This window comes from Ursus maritimus, unplaced genomic scaffold (genome assembly GCF_017311325.1).
Source record: "Ursus maritimus isolate PB19 unplaced genomic scaffold, ASM1731132v1 scaffold_4, whole genome shotgun sequence".
Classification (NCBI taxonomy): Eukaryota; Metazoa; Chordata; class Mammalia; order Carnivora; family Ursidae; genus Ursus; species Ursus maritimus.
The window spans coordinates 51348586-51363713 of NW_024426552.1; positions in this window are offsets into that span (position 1 = coordinate 51348586).

Consider the following 15128-nt stretch of genomic DNA (forward strand, 5'->3'; position numbering starts at 1 on the left):
CTGGATCACAGACATTTGAGGGAGTATGTTCTCCTTAATGTTAGAGAGTCTGTCCTTCCTGCTAGACTAAAACTAAGGCTTGGTCATATTCATCCTTTCCAGTACCTGGAACATTGTGTAGTAAGTAAACATGCAGTCAGTGAAAGTAAATTTGTGCTATTCCAAAGTCCATTTTGATACTAGTTTTGGCTCCAACAATGGAGAAGTAGTTTGTATCAGACTAATCCTCCCACTAAGAACAACTATAAACCCTGAACCAAACATTCGAAAAACACCAACTATTGAAGGCACTAGGGAACGCCCCAAGGCGAGCTAGAGGTGAAAGCGATACAATCTAGAAAGAAGAGAATTACATAGAATGAAGATCTACGTTTATATGTTCTTCCCTGCTGGGGCATTTCCCTGTCTGTGTGGCTGAGGCAGTCTGAACTCAAACACAGAGACAAAGTCTTATTGGTTCGAAATCTCAGAGAGCCCTTAGGACTGCTGGTACAGTTGGAAGTTGAAGGGGAAAGTGCCAGAAATGAGGTAGGCACAGAGGGGAAATTCCTGAAATTGTAAATGTCGACTCAACCTTTAAGTTGTACAGGCCTAGTATAGATCCCAAGGGCCCAGCAACAGGGAACATTTGTAAAGCTGAAAGAATTTAGCAGCTATTTTAGCTGATACCCACAACAAAGAAGACAGAGTTTAAAGTTTAAATCTTGTTATGTTGGAAGAGCTTCATAAGCAGTTGGGGCATTCCATTAAAGCCTCAGGACAGTCAAGCCTTAAGGGAAAATTATCAGCCCAGGACTAAGAATATCCTTAAGACTAATAGCAAAATCAAAACAAGCCATCTTTCTATACGAAACCATCCATATGAAACCAATCTTTAGTCATATAAAGCCAATCGTTCATACATGCAGGATGATCTTTTAACTTAATTCCCTGCTAGAGTAAAATCAACACTCTTCAAAGGAAGATAATAGAACATACACTTTACAACATATTATCCACAATGCCCAATATGCAGTTAAATATTACTAAGCACACAAGGAAATAGGAAAATGTGACCCATAGTCAAGAGAAAAAAAAATCAATCAAAATAGACCAACAAATGAAAGCAAGCTGCTACGGATTTCACCCATGACTAAATTTCTATTTTATTTATTTTAAGGAATATTACTAGAAATAAAGAAGGGCACTTTCTAATAATAAAAGGGTCAAGCCCATCAGGATGATATAACAATCTGAAATTGATTTGCACCTAATCAAAGAGCTTTGAAATACCTATACCAAAATCTGGTAGAACTAAAAGGAAAAATGAACATACCTACAATCTAATTAGATATTTTATTTTAACACTGTTTCTTATTAATTGATACAATTACTATTCAAAAATATCAGTAAAAACACAGAAGATTTAAATAATATCATCAAATATCTTAGTCTAATTGACATTTAGAAAATATTACATCCAACATCTATGGAATATATATTCTTTTCATGTGTAGCTGGAACATTTATCAAGATAGACCATATGCTTAACTATATGTCCTAATACAGTTTGAAAGTATAAGCTTTCTTTTTTTTTTTTTTTTTAAGATTTTATTTATTTATGTGACAGAGAGACAGCCAGCGAGAGAGGGAACACAGCAGGGGGAGTGGGAGAGGAAGAAGCAGGCTCATAGTGGAGGAGCCTGATGTGGGACTCGATCCTGGCACACCGGGATCACACCCTGAGCCGAAGGCAGACGCCTTAACGACTGCGCTACCCAGGCACCCCTCTGAAAGTATAAGCTTTCTTGAGCATGTTATGTGATGGTAAGGAAATTCAATCTGAAGTCAATAACCATAAATTATCTGGAAAAGCTCCAAATATTTAGAAATTTAACAACATACTTCTGAATAACCATAGGTTAAAGAAGAAATTCCAAGATAAATTGGAAAGTATCTTGAATAAAATAAAATTAAAATAGAACACATTAGGGGCGCCTGGATGGCTCAGTCGTTAAGCCTCTGCCTTCGGCTCAGGGCGTGATCCTGGCATTCTGGGATCGAGCCCCACATCGGGCTCCTCCACTGGGAGCCTGCTTCTTCCTCTCCCACTCCCCCTGCCTGTGTTCCCTCTCTCGCTGGCTGTCTCTCTCTCTCAGTCAAATGAATACAATAAAAATCTTTAAGAAAAAAAAAAAGAACACATTAAATATGTAGGATGTAATTAAAGCAGTACAGAGATGGAAAATTATAGTTTTAAATGCTAATATTAGAAAGAAAAGTTGAAACCAAAGTCCGCTTTTATAACCACTATTTTGTAAACAACAAAGCTTGTTCAACAAGCTTTTCTCCTTCTGCTTCACTATTACTCTCCAGGATAAATCTTATATCTAAACTGAAACCAAAGTCCTAAGATTCCTAGCTTCTTCCTGGAGAAACCTCAGTTTTAAGCATAACACTCAGAGCGGCCATATTCACATAATCCTGGAGAAGAGAAGCCACACAGAAATTAATCAAAGAGGTTATAGGAACACTTATCTGCACACCCCACCTCCTCCATACCACCCATATACAATCTTATATATGTGCACAGATACACATATGTAAATATGTCTTACAAAGTAACAAAGAATAAAACCATGTATGCCATAGTGGTTAATAATCAAAATCCTATGATGGTTAATATTTCTTGTCTTACATTAGAATATTTCTGAATCACTTGAAATTTGAAAGCTCTCCCTTCTACTTCTTGTGTAATTGGTACAGGGAAACAAATTTTAGCATGTGGATCTCCTTTTAGTTAGGCCTTATGTTATTACTTCCTTATAAAAAGTGTACTAGATAGTAAAAATGTAACCATATGTTTTTAGGCTTATCTTATGTAGGCTCTCCTGTATTCACAAATGCAGACTGAATTCACTCAACTCACAACAGCGTAGCAAAGGAGTTTATAACTCAATCGCCAGTTAGCCAGAAATTTCAGAGACAGTGGGTGAAAATACTTATTTCAGATGTTTCCTTGTAGAAATAGTACAAATATTTTTAGTATTTTTATATTTTAAAAAATGTATTGGTTGAGTTATCTATATAAACAAGTATACTATTGAAACAAAAAAAAGACTTCTAACTCATTCATGTCTAAGGAGTCATGACATTTTTCTAAGTTATGAAAAAAGTTTTCAGTGTTTAAGGAAAAAATATCCTTATGAATTTAGAGAAAATAAACATATTTTTCCTTTGTCACTCGATAGTTGTGCCATAAGATAATCTATAAAATCATGTTTCAGAGTGATTTACTTTATCATCACAGAGTGATAAAAATTTAGTTTGTAAACCCACCAGGTTTGTTTCATTAGGATACATGTTTCTTGATCTGTTAGCTTCTTGGTGGAGATAGTATTTAAATGTATCCGGGATTGCAGATTGCTTATTTTTTTATATGTTCATTTTTGGACTTGGGGTTCAGATGGTCACCACTGTTCAAGTAATGAATTGACTAAATTTTCTTTTTTATTTCATTCTGGTTTCCATTCTCTAAGCACTACCATTTATTTTTCTAGGTCCTTAGTACTTGTCATCCAACTTCAGTTTCATCAATATTTGCAAACTATTGGCCCAACTGTTTCTGCTTTCTTGCCCCTTCAATGCCCTCACTTTCTTACTCAGGTACAGCTCAGCGATCCATCATGATAATCATATTTTTAGATTTACTTCTCTCTCTCTCTCTCTCTCCCCCCCCCACACACACCCCCTCCAGTTTCTCCTGTCTCCTTTGATTATACCCAAAGAGCACAACTCAACTTAAACCCAAAGTTTAATAAGTCCCCTGTCTGGACCCCAACACATGAATATAGATGGAGAAAATAGAACCTTACTGCTTGGACACACTTTTAATTCTTGAGCCCATATTTCAAGTGGGCACTTAGTGCTACATAGCCATTATTCTACATTTCACCAGTGAATTTGTATTCCCACCCATCAAGATAACAATTTAGGGGCACCCGGGTGGCTCAGTTGATTAAGCTTCTGCCTTTGGCTCAGGTCCTGATCCTGGGGTCCTGGGAATGAGTCCCATGTCAGGCTCCCTGCTCAGTGGGGAGCCTACTTCTCCCTCTCTCTCTGCTACTCCCCTTGCTTGTGCTCTCTCTCTCTCTCTCAAATAAATAAAAAATATTTTTAAAAAATTTTAAAAAGATAACAACTCATATCAAATCTCCAATTGTTTTTTCTTTTTCAGCCTAGTATCTCAATTTTTATTCATTGAGGAAAAGCAATTAGATAAATACTACCTCATTTTTCTACCACCAAACATACAATCTTTTTCTGTATTCATATGCTTTCCCCCTATATTTTAATTAAGAGTTGTCCCTGATTTTATATAATATTAACTCCACTTTGACACTAGATCCCATAGCCTCTCATTTGCTTAAGGACTTCATCTCCTCTCTCTTCTGCACCACCTGTGTACTTTTTCTTAAACTTATATCCTCCTTCAGCTATCATTCCAACATGCTCATCTTTGTATCAAAGCCCTTTTTGGAAAATATTTTCTGTACACTAAGTAGTAAATCTTTCTATCGCTACCATTTACTCCTCAAACTACCCTGATCCGGCTTTCCTCCTCCTTCCCTGACATTACCTTAATGATTACTAAATACTTCCTTATTCTCTAATTCAATGGAAACATATCTGTTCTTATTCAAATTTCTGTCACAGGCAACACAGTTGATGAAGTTCTCCCTCTTTAGGCTTTGAGACTTTCTATCCTTCCAACTTTTCTCTGTGACCCTTTGGCTTTTTGTCACATAAAATACCCTTACACAAAATACTGTAGTGTCCAAGGATTGGTTTTGAACCGTTTTCTTGTCTATTTTCTTCCTGGATAATAATATTTCCATGGATTTAAATAGCACTATATACTCTGACTCTAAAATTTATATCTCTGTTTTGTTCCCCTCAGCACCATACTCATACATTCATTCATCTACTTGACCTTTCCACAATAGGCATTGTTGGCTTTTGCTTATCTTCAAGACTCATTGTAAATGTTAACTTCTTATGAAAGTCATTCTGTATAAAATTCTATCTCATTACAGTACTTTATTTACTAAAAGGTGCTTATCCCAGTTTGAAATAAGCTTATTTATTTAGTCTTTCCTTTATTTGCTTATGGTCCTATTCCCTTAATAAAATATAGTCTCCTTGATGGCAAGGTTTTTGTCAATCATGTTTGCCTCTGTATCTTCAGCACCTAGAAGAGTACTTAACACATAGAAGGAACTCAGAATACTTGTTCAAGGACACTTAGAAAACACATACGTGAGTTGAATTCTAATATTCATCAATACTAGTATTTATCAATTCATCAATTCTATTGAGAGTTCTATTGATTCATTAAATTGGAATGGTTATAGTAGATTTAAAATAGCTTAAGGTTACAACTCACCTGTAAGCATAATATTGCAGCATTTATTGGCATATGCCATTGGCTTCAAACTCCTGTCTTTCCACATCTGATGTAACACGGGTTACTTTTAGGCATAAGTATAAATGGTGTTCACAGTGTTTTTTTTATTTTTTTATTTAGGCTACCTTGTTTGGATTAAATAATTATATTTTGTAAGTTTTTAGACTCTATTTTTACAGTGAAGGGAAGTCTTATTCATGTATATGCTTTAAACTAAGAGTTTGGATGGGATTGGATATCCACCAGTCGAGGTGGCTGAAGTAAAAATTAGCTTCTGCAAAGACTTTTAAAGAGATCATATATGAAGACTGCATGACAAAAAATTAATCAGAATTTGATGGCAAATTCATTTCTATTTGAATACATATGATGACAGAGATTACCAACTAAACAAATGTTACTAAACATATTCCCACAAAAAAAATATGACTTGCAGTATGTAAATATACACTTTTCTGTTTAAAGTACCTGGCTTTATGTTACAAATTTAAGATGATACAATGCCATCAAAGTTCCTAAAACATAGTTTTCTGTTAAAATGTTAGCTATTTTATGAGAAACAAACTGAGGGCCTCAGAGGGGACGGGGGTGGGGGAATGGGATAGGCCGGTGATGGGTAGTAAGGAGGGCATGTATTGCATGGTGCACTGTGTGTTATACGAAACTAATGAATCATTGAACTTTACATCGGAAACCGGGGATATACTGTATGGTGACTAACATAATATAATAAAAAAACATTAAAAATAAATAAATAAATAAATACAATGTTAAATGAAAAAAAAAAGGAGGGCACATATTATATGGAGCACCTGTGTTATACGCAAACAATGAACCATGGAACACTGCATCAAAAACTAAGGATGTACTGTATGGTGACTAACATAACTTAATAAAAAATTTAAAAAAATGTTAGCTATTTTGTTGCCTTATTTAGCTTTATAAACTATATGTTCCAGTCAAAATTGATGACTTTGCTGTTATTGAAGATTCTGAACAAAATCAAGCATAATCTAAACAAATGTACTAAATAAGAAATAATGACTAATCCTTCTGTGTGGGCCAGAGTGCAGAGTTTGATGGTTTGTTTGTCTGTTTGTCTGTTTTTGGTTTAGCTTTTCGGCTTTCGGTTTTTCGTTCACCGGCAGCCTATCTGGCATCCTACAAACAAACCGTCTTGTGGATAATTGCAAACTAAAATTTGTGTGCTTATTACTTCACAAAAGAAGATGAAGGAATATCTGGAAATATGGGATTCAGAAACTATAAGTTATTTGCTGTTTATTTCAAATTCCGTATTTTTCATTTCTATAAATTCTGATTGCATGAATAGTCTTTAACACTCTATGACATTAACCCCACAATTCCCAGTTTGTATTAGTCCATGGAAATCTGTAAGACTATAAACTTTGTAGGTAGTTAACCTTGAAACATTCAAAACTCACTGAATACTTATACTAGGGGGATGGCCTTGAGACTTGAAAGAAGAAAGTTCAGGACATATATGGAATAGAATATAATCCAGCTTCAATTTTTGTTGTTGTTATTATCTATACATGAACAACAAAATCCTTACTTCATTGATGTTTCCATTCACATGGGTCAAAATGAGCAGAAAATGGAATACCTTGTACCAAATTCCATTCTATGATTTCCATTACTCATTCGGATCAGGGGGCATTACGTGTGGTTTCTGTATATAATAGAATGGTTTCTGAGCTAGATAGATCAGGTAAAATATCGAGGAAATACAGATTTACCACACATATAACCTTGTAATCTGACCTCTGCTCATCTTTCTAGTATTATTTTTGCTTTCTCTGCTTCTCAATGCCATACATTTACTGAAATAATTTTTGTACCTGAGCAATGTTCTCTATACATTCTCTGCCATTTTGCAACATATTACCTCTACCCGACTCACCCCAATCTCAACACACCCCCAACATTCCCCATAACACACCCTTTCCTGGCTTAGTTACCACTGCTTTTCAGCTCCGGTGTTGCTTCCTTCTCTGTCCCATTCCCTGCCCAGTCTGGGTCAGGTGTCCCTCAAGATAACACCTAGAAACACATCTCTTTCATGGCACTAAGCACAGATTATTTTAATGTTATAGTTCTTGTCTCTCTGGATCAGAAGGCAGATTTGTGTCTCATACATTTTTACTCTGAGCTCCAAACTGTTACGTAACAGTGTAATGCATGATGATAAGTACACAACAAGTGATTACCTAGTGAATGAGCTCAAACGGATAGGTGATAGCACAAGCGGTGTCCAGACAAAGGACAAGAATAGTCAATTCACCCAAGAGCAAATAAAATTAATTAAACATATCTTGTACATTGTTTACCATATAAACTGAAGAAGTGAAAATTAAAACAAATTTGTGTTCAGTCACCTATTCAGAGATAAACTGTATTAATGGCATTATTTGGTGGTAGTAATTATGAGATAAAATGGGGTAGTCATAGATTACTAGTAGGAATGTAAATAAGAATTTTTTTTTTTTGTAAAAATTATAGTAATGAATGCTGAGAACTGTAAGAATGTTAAAGGCCATTTGACCCACCTTGGGAATTTATCATCAACAAAGGAACCAAAGGAAGGAAAACTTTTATCTCTAACTCATATCCATAAATTCCAGACATATCTACCCAGCTGTCAATTAAACAGCTCTACTAGGGCATTTGGCAGGCACTCAAACTCAAAGTGTTTGAAATTAAACCCATTCCTGCCTAGAAATTTGGCTCCACGTTATGAGCTAAAAAATATTCTTTTTTAGTTAACAGAACTGCCATTCACTGAATTGTTGATATGAGAAATCTGGGAAATACCTTTTAATCCCTCCTCTCTACTTCACTTGGTTCATCCAGTTAAACATAAAGCCCTTATCCACTTTACCAACTTCAATCCCTTCTTTCCATCACCGCTCCTACTGCCTGACTCTGGGGGTCTGGCATCCCTAACTTGAACTGCTTCTTTTGCATCCACTTTTAGCCAATCGGTTTTGCACAATACAAACCAATTCTTCTAAAATACAAATCTTGTAATGTCACTGTCCTGCATGAATCTTTCCAGTGTTTTCTTACTGTTATTGCTCATTGCTTAAACTTGGTTTAAGAGGCCAACTATTGTACACTACAGGGCTCTCCCTCAGGTTCTCTAGCTCTGGAACCTTGCACTTGGTTTACCTCCTCTGCTCGGAAGGGTCTTCCCATCTCCCTTCTCCTTCACCTGGCTGCTTCCTACTCATCCGTTAGGTTTAGGCTTAGTTGTTATATCCTCTAGAAAACCATGGCAGACAATATTGCTATAGCCGTGTATTTTTCTCCTGACAATCTCTGTGACAATAAATAAATTTGTTAATTAATAACAAACTAATTCCTGGTCTACTGCACTCTAGGAAGGCTGATGTTATTTCTTTTTTTTTTTTTAAAGATTTTATTTATTTATTTGACAGAGATAGAGACAGCAAGAGAGAGAGGGAACACAAGCAGGGGGAGTGGGAGAGGAAGAAGCAGGCTCATAGCGGAGGAGCCTGATGTGGGGCTCGATCCCACAACGCCGGGATCATGTCCTGAGCTGAAGGCAGACGCTTAACCGCTGTGCCACCCAGGCGCCCCCTGATGTTATTTCTATCTTGCCTACCACCATATCCTAGTACACTAAGACACAGGAAATATTTATATAATAAATTAATAACGCAGTCATCAAAAATTAGTTTTAAAAAAAGAGGAAATCAGACTAAAAATAAAAACAATCACACCCAATGCTGGAAATAATACAGATAAATGGGTAATCATATATTTTTTGGTGGAAATGTGAATTGCTATAAACTTTCAGACTACGTAAACCAGCAACATGTACCCAAAATTTTTATTTTATTTATTTTTTCTTCCACGTTTTTATTTAAATTCAAGTTAGTTAACATACAGTATCATATTAGTTTCAGGTGCAGAATTTAGTGATTCATCACTTCCATACAACACCCAGTGCTCAACACCTAAGCACACTCCTTAATCCCGACCACCTATTTAACCCATCCACCCACCCACCTCCTCTCTGGTAACCATCAGTTTGTTCTCTTAACTGAGTCTGTTTCTTGATTTTCCTCTGTTTTTTGTTTTGTTTTTTGTTTTTTAAATCTTGCCATTTGCAACTATGTGGATGGAGCTAGTGACTATTATGCTAAGCAAAATGAGACAGTCAAAGACAAATACCACATAATTTCACTCATATGTGGAATTTAAGTAACAAAACAAATGAACATAGGGTGTACTAAATTTTTTTTTTTTTAAATCTTCACCTTTCTTGGAGCAGTTATCTTAGTTTTGGAAATCTATCTGCAAATATAAAAGCTTCTGTATATAAGGAACTATATACAAAGAATTTTTTTAAAACATTGTTTGTAGTAGCCAACAAAACTAAAATTAAAAATAATAACAGATGAGATTAACTCTTGAAACATATATATGTTTATCATTAAGAGAAACATTGAATTAATATTGTACAAATAATGTAGCATTATACAGCTATTACAAACAAGAAGATAGAGCTACATTATTGAATTGGGGTGATATTCCAAGATACATTGTCAAATGAGTAAAGCAAGTTTGTATGAGAAGAAAAATCAACAGAAAAAAAATGCTCAAATATACATTCATATACGCATAAAAATGTATAGAAAAATACAAAAACTGTTAGCATTACTTAACATAAAGGGTAGGATTTGAGAATGATAGGAAAAGAATATTAAATTTCCCCTTATAAATTTTTTATCATTTGGCTTATTATAGTAATCTAATGGAAGAGGGAAATATGCATTTGAATAAGATACAAGGTACTAAGAAAATGAAAATGGTGATTATTCTATTCTTTTACAAGTATCTTGAAGTGTTATACATTTTTATGATATCTATTTTAAAAGTTGGAAATGATATCTTACCGCTCTGTTTGTTAGTCAAAAACGAATCTCTACAATTTGTTTATTAAAATTTCATTTCCATATTGTTCCATACATCTTTGTATCGAACCCAAATCCCTGTCTTCCTAAATCCTTCCCTTGACTCTCTAGAACTCCCCTGCCTGGTTCTTGAGCACACTTCCTTCCCTAAAGTCTCTCTTCATTATAGGAATTTATTCTCCCACATGCGTCATACCTCGTACCATACAGGGTGGGGGTCCGTGGTTTTCCCCACTGCTGCTTCTACAGTTTACTTCTTGTTGTAAAAGAAGCAACCAAAAAAGGAAAGAAAGAAAAAGAGTGAGAAGGAAAAAAAAAAAAAAAGAAAGAGGAAAAAGAAGGAAGGAAGGAAGGGAAGGGAAGAGAAGGGAAGGAAGAAAGAAAGACAAACATACCAGTATGCCAATGACTCTAGCCCTAACCACACTTTGACTCCAAATATGAACATTCAGTTACCTACCTCTGTATCACTTGTCTAATGCTTGGACATACTCCAAACTGCAATATTGGTCTTCTTTTCATCCCAACTTCCTTTTACTCCAGTCTCCAGTAATTGGCACTTGCATCTACACAGTTGCTAATACCAAAATTTGGGAATCATCATTTATAACTCCCTCTCTCATCCCTCATATCTAATTAGATACCACCTCCAAAATATATCATACATCCAATCTATTATAATAACCTCTTTGATTATATTCTGCATCGTTTGTTACAGAATTGTACATATACTTTCTTTGTGACATGATTTTGTACTTCCCACTAGAGTAGCTAGACTACATCTCCCTCTCCAATGTTTTGCTTGGTCATGTGACTTTCTTTAGCTAAAGGAATGCAGGCATATATAATGTATGCCCCATCTAACAGGGGCTTTAACATACTTATGTAATTTGGATTAGACTTTTGCACTTCTGCCCATCTGCCTTGAAAAGAAGATTCCTGGGGAAGCTGGTGGTCCCAGGAAAAAGAGTAGATACGTGGAACAGATCTGTTTCCAATATTTAAGGTAAGACACTGAGTCCTCAGTCTACCCGCAGACCCATGAGTGATAAAAATAAATGCTTGTAATTTTTGAGGTTGTCATTGTACAACATTACTGCAGGAAAATACTCATCTAATACTCTATCCTAGTCTCTCATACGGACTAATATTGCAATAGTCATTTACCTGGTATTCAAACAGTCCTCTGCAGTGATTCCCTACAGAGCAGCCAGAGCGGGTATTTCATAAATATAAATTCAATTATTGCACAACCCTTCTTAGAACTACTTAGTGGTTTTTTTATTGCACTAGAATATAATCTAACTCCATAAGGTCCTGATGACTACTAACAGAAATACATTTCAGATTGCACGTGGAAGTGCTAGTTATTTTTAGGGAAAAAAATGTGTTTCTTTTCACTCACTGAATTTCTACCATAGGAAAAACGTTCATGTTTGTTTGGTTCCTTAACTATGTGGAACTTTTTCCATGTTATGTCTCTGGTAAATTCTGAAGCTCTGCCTTGATCTTTGTCTCCTGTCCTGCCTAGTCCAGCTAATGTTTAATTATTTACCAGAATTTACCTCCAATTCCATCCCAAATATTAACTTTATCCTAATCAGCCTGTTTTTCTTCATGTCACTTGCCAATATTTGCAATTACATATGCATGTTTATTTATATAATGTCTGCTTCATTTTTCTTCTAAAAGATTGGAAGCTTTCAGGGGGTAGAACTTTTATTTATCCATGTACCCATCAAATCAATTTGTGGCTGAGTTCTTGAGAGTGTATTGTTCTTGTCACATTGTTGACAGTATTTTGTTCTTGTTGAGTTTTTGTAATAGTAGCCGATTCTGATTAAGGATGGCATTAATTTAATATCAGAAAGATGAACTTGAATGACTTTTTATTTCCCTGGTGGTTAGACCAAGGAATAGGAATGGCTTACCAAATATCTAAAGGGGAGGAAAAAAACATCAAGTGGTTTTAACACATATCTTGAAAATATAAAGGTAATAGTGATCGTTTAATATATCCAAGAAAAGGAGAAAGTCTGGAGTATAAGAATCTGCATTATATGATTCTGTGATTGCCTGTCCTTGAAATGATGATCTTCAGTCACACACAACCTAGGGAAGTTGGCAATGGAAATGCACCCATAATGGTTTATTTAAAAGTTCATCTGGAAGTCCTTCAAGATTGAAGAAAATCAGCAGAGGAAATATTCAGACTTTATTATTAGGTGTCTGGTAGTTCTTATGGTTGGTGTACATTATCAATCTACTCATGTGCATGTTGTTGGTTCAAATCTAGCCAATTCTATCTAAAAACTGTTACTCTCTCATTGTTGACTGCTCACAGAATGCATGGATGCTACTCAATTTATTTCTAGACTGCAGGTAACTACACTGCAATCTTCTCTCTCAAGAGAACAAAGCACTGCAGAATTTATGACCATGAAGATGTTACTGAAGGTTTGTACTTTCACTGAGACCCCAAAATATAGTGGAAAACCCTGAATTAGGAGCTAGAAAAAAATTTGATTCTCTTATCTCCTCTTTCTTCTGCCACTTCCACATTATGACTGAAGCCTTTTATTTTTCTAAGACTCAGATTTCTTTAAAAAAGAAAGGAAAGGAGAGAAGAGGAAGAGAAGTGAAAAGAAAAAAGAAGGAAGGAAGGAAGGAAGGAGGGAAGGAAATCTACTCTTTACTTCTTTTTTATTTATTCAAATTTACTTCTTTTTTATTTATTCAAATTTACTTCTTTTTTATTTATTCAAAAAGTCAAATAAATGAGATAGCAGATGTGAAAGTATTTTACTTTCACATCTGCAAAATTTTAAGATGAGAGTTATAATAGAGTGCACTATTATATGCTTAATTACTCATTACTCTGTCTGGGCCAGGTTGCTGCCCAGACATGTTAACAGAATTGAAACAAAAACATACGTACTTTGGGAATCAATATATTCTGAACTTACATGACTCTAACACAGGGGATTGAAATTTGGGCCATTTTAATAAGAAATTTCTGTGTCAATTGCTACTGTTTTGTGTGCATTCCTAAAATTAAGACATTCACATGTTAAAAAAAAACTATATAAAAAGGTACATTTTTAAGAAGCCTTGTTCCTGCCTCAGGGAATATCTATCCTGTTTCCTTTTACCATCTTCCCCTGTAGGTAACCTCTTTTATTAGTTTCTGTTATAAATTCCCAGCCTTTCTTTACGTAAACACAAACTAATAGGAAAATATATAGTTCTACGTGTTCTACAAAAGTTAGCAATATACACTAAACTTACTTTGTTTTTTTTTAAAGGATTTAATTAGACTTTATTTTTAGAACAGTTTTCGGTTTCTGAAAAAATTGTGACGATAATAGAGTGTTCCCATATGTCCCTATTATTAACGTCTTCTATTAGTACATTTGTTACAGTTAATGAGCCAATGATGGGATATTATGACTAACTAAAGTCCATATGTTGTTAAGATTGCCTTAGTTTTTACCTAATATCCTTTTCTGTTTTAGGATCCCGTCCAGGAGACCACATTATACTTAGTTGTCATGTCTCATTGGGCTCCTGTTGGCTGTGACAATTTCTCTTACTTTTCTTGTTTTTGATGACCTTGACTGTTCTGAAGAGTACTAGTATTTTGAAGGATTTCCTTCATTTTGAGTTTGTCTAAAATGTTTCTAATGATTAGACTGAAGTTGTGGGTCTTGGGGAAGAAAACCACAGAGGGAAGCTGCTATATTCATCACATCATACCAAGGATACGTGCTATCAACATGACCTATCACTGATGATGGCAAGCTTTCCCACATGGCTGTGGCCAGGCCTGTTGGGTTTCTACACTGTAAAATTAGTCTTTTTCCTCCCCCTTCTATATCACGTGTAATTTTTGCTACACGAAATACACTGCAACAGTGTTTGTACATATATATTCCTAAGTATTAGATCTTGGATCTAGTTAGATTATTGGATCTTGTACCTTTGCATTACAATACTTTGGGCCTAGATTCTACATTGTCTGGGAGCAAGAGTGCTACCTGTGATTTTCTCTAGTTTGCATTTCCCCGACTTACCCAATCCCTATTTTTATATTTAACCATTCTGAATTCGTTTGTTTTAGATGTATCACTTTTCTATAGCAAAGTATTATAACTCACACTAAAAATCTTTTGTTTTTAATAGTTAAGCCCGTTTATATTTATAAAAAAAGATATATGGCAGTATTTCAGATTTGACCTTATAATATGCAAAACAACATATAATGCCTAATATATGAACATTGTATAATTCATGTACGTGTGAATACATATATAAACATGTATAAATTACGTGTGTGTGTGTGGTTTGTCTGTATGTTTTCTTTACCTCTTTTTGTAGTTCTGAAATTTTAGAAGACTTGTATATTTGTTTTAGTAGTTAACCTTACACTTACATTTTAATACAACACCATTAATACAAGACCTTCCTCTTTTAGATCATATCTATCTGTTATCTCTTACGTATTACTAACAATTATTTTTCTTACTGAATGGTTACTTCTTTCACTTAAGTGTGCTAAAATTTCACTGCCTGAATAGTAGCTTAAATGATATTCTTTGACCCTCGTCCTCACAGGTGAGGAATCACGGGGTTTATTCTACTTCCAGGGGTTGCTCCCACTTCCAATTTTTATTATTCTTTATACCATTTCTATGCCAGAGAGCATTTAAAATTTATGT